The 6,000-nt window shown below is 39.0% G+C and overlaps 1 long non-coding RNA gene across 1 annotated transcript in view; it reads right to left on the bottom strand.

Moving 5' to 3' along the window:
* Nucleotides 1-5,302: 5,302 nt before the first annotated feature.
* LOC139045560 (uncharacterized) overlaps nt 5,303-6,000 on the bottom strand; it is a 72,974-nt gene continuing 72,276 nt past the window's right edge. Inside the window, exon 4 of the long non-coding RNA XR_011504186.1 lies at nt 5,303-5,755. This is a non-coding gene — a long non-coding RNA (uncharacterized lncRNA). The remainder of the gene's footprint in view (nt 5,756-6,000) is intronic.

Raw genomic sequence — 6,000 nt, 5'->3', positions numbered from 1 at the left:
ACTGGAAGAGTTCCAGCCATTATTTCTTTAAAATGGGACTCTGATAATGTGAAATTGGATTGTTTGTTACTGACTGGGTTAGACAGATCTGGGTTAAAATTCTGTTTAAGCCACTTAGTAGCTAAATTATCTGGGTAAAATAAATCTCTTTCAGATTTGTTTATTTATTTATTTATTTGTTTGTTTATTTATGTAAAAGGAGATATAACTCCAGCCTATATTGGACCTCTGTTGTTTTGATCGGAAACACCCCCTCCCTGGCCTTATATAGATAGGTACACCTTGCGTTCTTTGGAGAACTGCTCTTTCCTTGCTGTATTTGGTGGCATTAGGAACCTTAATACCATCACTATTCTTACCACATTCCACAAGAATTGAGTTCTGCTCACCCTAGGAAATAAACTGCATGAGGCAACATTAGTTATCTTCTTCACTCCAGCGCCTGGAGCAATGCCTCATCCATATGACTTTAACTATTATTTGTTGCATGTAAAAATAGATAATGATTTAAATGCCAATAATATTTCTTTCTCAGTGCCGTGAAGGTGACAAAATACTTCCAGGCTTGTAGCGCAGGTAAGCAACTGGCTCTGTGATGTAAAACAGGACTTTGTCGCATTCGCAGGCTAATTTTTCTCTCTCTTTATTGCTCACTCTACATGTTTCCCTCTTCCTTTGGCTACATCTATCTTACTCTGCATGTCTTCATCCAGACTGTCTTCGTATTTTCTCCCTAAGTCCCTAAGCTTCTTTGTTTCTCATCTTTCTCTCTTGTGGTCTCTTTTGTTTATATCTGTTTGGATTTCCAGTTCTGTACTTTATTCCTACTTACCTTCTCATCTTAACATCTCTTTTTGCTTTTTATCTATCTTTCCAGGTCATCATATCTATTCTATATCAGATCATAATGGGGCTCTAACTTCTTTGTGTTTAGTTTTTATTCAGTGTTTATTTGATATCTCTTGGAATAAAGATTTATTTTCCTTTTTCTACCTGGAAGAAGTTTTAATCTACTAAATCTATCTACTAACTCTACATTTAATCTACTAAAATCAATATTTGCAACTTAAAATATACTATACAACATATTTCAATATTAAATATATTGAAATTAAATACTAAAATTAAATTATTTGCATAAAGAAGATAATATAACTTTTTATTCATCTCCAACTGTCAATTAATTTTACTTTTCTTGTGGATTAAAGACTGTTAATAGAAAAAAAAAATTCCCGATCCTTCTTGTAACATGGGTCTATAATGCTAAAGCCATGAACTGTGACTGTGACAAGTAGGTCTGATGACAGTAATGTTGATTTATCTCCATATGCCTGAGCATCTGGTTTTAGGAAACTGAATAGGAAACACTCAGCTCCAGCTCAATATCTAGAGTGTTCATTGACTGGTGAATATTGACTATGCATATTACTCAGAATTGTCCAATGGAAGAGCATATCAGGGCCAGTGATCCGGCTGCATTGACAGACCTATTCTCTGGGTAGAGAATGATGCTTCACTCAGCCTACTCTCCAGACTTCAATTCTACCCCTGCCAAGGGACTGATCCAGAGCCTGGCCCCAGTAGAGAGGAAAGAGGGAAGTAACCGTCCCTGTTTCTGCCTGAGGGACATTGGGTAACAGGGCTACACTCATATCTCCCAGGCACTTTAGCTGATCTCATTTGCCATTTCCCCTCTCTGTGACTTTCTTCTTCTCTGGAATACTATCCCAAGTGTGTAGTGCTCCATCCTTCTCTAGATCACAGCCCCAGGAGACTTTTTTCTTGTTGTGAATGAATACAATAATCTCTCCCAGGAGGATTTTTCAACCTTGAACCTTGGCTCTCTCTGCGAACAAGCATACCTGCTCCCTGGGGCCCTGGGATACTAGATGCTCCCAATTTCTACTCCTACCTCCACCCCCATGTCTTTAATAATGTGTGTCCAGGGCCCACAAACATTTAATTGGAGAGCTTAGTTAGTGTTTTTCTCATCCTTAGATTACCCTATAAATATTGAAATCAGACAAGATCTTTCAAAGTACTTAAGTGACGTTTTGTTGGTGTACACATAGGGTGAATAAATTTACATCTATTAGATAATTATTTATCAGGCTAATTGGCCCCAGATCCATCAACTTTTTTGTTTTTTCATAAAGCCTGATACTTGCAGGGAGAAGGTATTTTTTTTTTCAAACTCGAGTTCTCCTAAGACAGCTTGCAAAACTGGATTCCCTGACTGCAAAGGTGCTTCACATCCTTCCGTGGTGAGGAGGGAAAACTGAGATCTCCAGCACCAAACAGTAATTTTATTCCACAAAACCCATGTGTGGGTTATTTACATTCCATTCCCACGATGACTCAATTAATGAAGCCAATTAATGCACACTGTGCTTTATAGTATCATCAGCAGGAAATAAACGAGCCTTTTGGGGGAATGTTTATGGATTTCACTGATCCAGGAAAAAGAGTTGACTGATAAGGGCAGCTGCTTGTGGGAAACAGTTTGCACCCAAATAGGAATGAACCATAAGATTGAACAGATGTTGTTCCATCCTCTTAGTGCCCGGAATATGGTGCGATGTTATCACTTAGTTCCCTACCAGGAAAGTCTAAACTAAAGTCAGAGGAAACTGTCAGAGACCTGCCACAGCATCCCATGGCAGCAGTGCAGTGTTTACTCCCCAGAAGATTTATAGTCATTGATCTCTCAGATAGCTCACTAATCAGTTAAAAAATAAACAATAAAATGGCCAACAGTTAAAAAAAATACATTGACTTGGTATTATAAATTACCAAGTTGGACATGACTTGGAAATAGTAAATTAGCTTAGAGAATGAGTTGAAATCCCTTTGAATACATTTAATAACTATTCCAGCTAGTTTTGGTAATGGGATATGATGGTTAATTTTGTCTGTCAGCTTGACCAAACTAAGGGATACCCAGATAGCTGGTAAACATGACGTCTGGGTGTGTCTGCGAGAGTGTTTCTGGAAGAGATTAGCATTTGAAATGGTAGATTGGGTAAAAAAGATTGCTCTCACCAATGCTGAGGGCCTGAATAGAACAAAAATATGGAGGAAGGGCAAGTTAGCTCTCTCTGCTTCAAGTAGGGTATTCATCTTCTCTTGCCCTTGCACGTTGGTGCTCCTTCTCAGGCCTTTGAACTTGAAATGAATTGTTCTGCCAGCTTTCCTGGTTCTCTAGCTTGCAGATGGCAGATCATGGGACTTCTTAGCCTCCATAATTGTGCGAGTCAATTCTCATACTAAAACTCCTCTTCTACCTATCTCTCTCTCTCTCTCTCCCCTATTGGTTCTGTTTCTCTGGAGAATCCTGGCTTATACGTGGGGAAGGCAAAGAAAAAAGCATACAGAACAAGATCTCTTATTTCCAGAGGGCAGACTTCCCAGCTGCAATATTTCTGGAAAGATGTATATTCTGTGCCTTTCTCCACATTATAATGTAGCAGCTCTGCAACAGGAATTAGACAGAAGTGGGTTCCAATCAAGAATGTCCTCACATGAGTTGTGTGACCTTGGGTAAGTTACCTTGGATAGGTTAATGAAGCATAATGGATCTTGATTTCTTCTTCTGTAAAATGGGCTACATATACTTGCTTCACAGGGTGAAATAAAATATGTGATAATTTTTGTTGTTGTACACATTTTCTATATTCTAAAATATCATAGATTATAAGACAATCAATTTATTAATTTGCAAGGAGATGAGGGAAGCAGAAAAAGGACTTTAATATATAGGTTGACTGTAAAGATGCTTTCTGATTTTAGAAACATGGAAATGTGAAAAGAAAGCCTTGTACCCTGGGCTTGAGAAAATGTCATAGCGGATGCTAAAGAATTATTCACTTTCTTTCTCCTTGTGCATTAAGAAAGCAGACAGCAGAGGGACCGGCCAGGTGGCGTAGTGGTTAAGTTTGCACGCTCTGCTTTGGTGGCCCGGGGTTCACAGGTTGGGCTCCTGGGTGCAGACATAGCACTGCTTGTCAAGCCATGCTGTAGTGGCATCCCACATAAAGTAGAGGAAGATGGGCAAGGATGTTATCTCAGTGATGATCTTCCTTAAGCAAAAAGAGGAAGATTGGCAACAGATGTTAGCTCAGTGCCAATCTTCCTCACAAAAAAGAAAGAAAAGAGAAAACAGACAGCAGAGAACAGCTCACCAAACATTCAAGGAGACTGAAATTGCTTGATATTTACTTGTAAGACACATTATTTCTAGTATGAGTATGTACAATCCAATGTACAAAAATCAAAGAATCCTAGCCTGAGGCCTGAGATGCGTAGACATCGCATGTGGCCTTTATTTCTTATGTTAGGCTTGCAAATAAAATAAGATGGCTCACAGCTTCTGCTATATAATCCATTGCTGGTTTTTTGGTGGGGCCAATAAAGAAGGTGCTGCAAAAGTGGTATTTCTTTGACTATTAAAAGAATATTTCTAGCATAATGAATAAATCACAAATCCAAGAAAATGTGCTATATATAATCATTGTGAAGCCTATTTCTAGTTTTACCAAAGTGAGGCATGAGGTTTTGTATGTGCTTGTGCTGTCTTTGCTTTGGCAGGAGATGGGGTAGTAGAGAGAGCTTTGAGGGGAAAACATTGCTCTTTAGTTGTAAAATTATTTCCTTCCTAACCATAGCTGTGCTCATTTATTTCACTCATTTCCGTGGATTGCAGCCAAAGAAATCAGCCAGATCGGAGCTGGAAGAGACCGGACTTGGAAACGTTGGAGATAGGCAGAAATACTGGAATCTTGAAGACAGAGAAAGGGGAAATTATATGTGTATATTAATAAATATCTTATACAATATTTACATATAAATAGTATATGTGTACATATATACACACACATCTGCTGAGAGAAATATGGATGCAATGGATAGACAGACAATACAAAAACATTCTCTCTAGGAAGCCTAAAAGCTTCACCCTGTAAGGGCTTACTCTTACCCCTCCCCCTCCCAGTTAGAGTGTCTCTAAGAATCTTAGTCCAGGGGACCTTGACATGCTTCTTGAATCTGTGCCATGTGGGAACACTTGCCTCACATATGCCCACCCCCTAACAGGGCTGGTACTGTTTTCATGTCCCTCTTTCATAATCAGGATTTTCTGTCTTGAATTTCAGAGTTCCTGGGGAATCTCAAGTAAGTCTTCTTTCGAAATGGTTGGAAAGACATCTGCCACACCTTTTTAAAATGAAATTTTAATTCTCTTTATCATTAACAAATAAGTGTAAATACTAAAACCTACCATTTTATTGAACATCTGCTATCTTCCAGGCAGGCACCTTAGTTAATGAATTACTTGATTTAGTTCTCATCTGAGTCTTATGAGAAAGATATTATTATTATCATTTCAGTTGAGCACACTGAGATTAATTGACCAATGTAACAGTAAAGGCATTTGGTCAATGAACATTATTCTTTTATTGTTGAAGCCTGAGGGAGCTGGTAGAAAGAGAGCGATCATTAGGATGATTTAATTCATTGTTCATTTTACAGAGCAGGAGAACGAGTCTCAGAGGAAGAAGGTGACTCCACCACGGTCTCCTCGGGGTGTGTATTGGTGCTGGGAACAGAACACAGGACTTCTGACTGTCAATCCACAATTTCCTCTGTGAAACCAGGTTGCCTCATGAAATGGAAGGACAACAGGCCTACTGAGGCATGGCCGGTTGTAAATCCGGGAACTGTTGATGTTCCGTCAGTTGTTACTGAGGCTCTCTGTAACCTGCACCAAGAAGAGGAGAAAGGATTTGGGAAGCTGCTCATATCCTTTCTGGATTAGAAAGCCTTGCCACTCAGACCCCTTTGCTTTCTTCGGGCCTCGCTGTCAGAGATGCCTGATGATATCTCCCAGAGCAAGACTTGATTAGATTAGCTACAGGATAAGAAATAGGATATTTGTAAAAGAACATTAAAGAAAGGAACAGAAAGTGAAAGCATTTTAGGACAATAGGGAAAGACTTTCCTCTT

This window comes from Equus asinus, chromosome 6 (genome assembly GCF_041296235.1).
Source record: "Equus asinus isolate D_3611 breed Donkey chromosome 6, EquAss-T2T_v2, whole genome shotgun sequence".
NCBI classification, from domain to species: Eukaryota; Metazoa; Chordata; class Mammalia; order Perissodactyla; family Equidae; genus Equus; species Equus asinus.
This window is presented reverse-complemented; position numbering and strand designations above follow the sequence as displayed.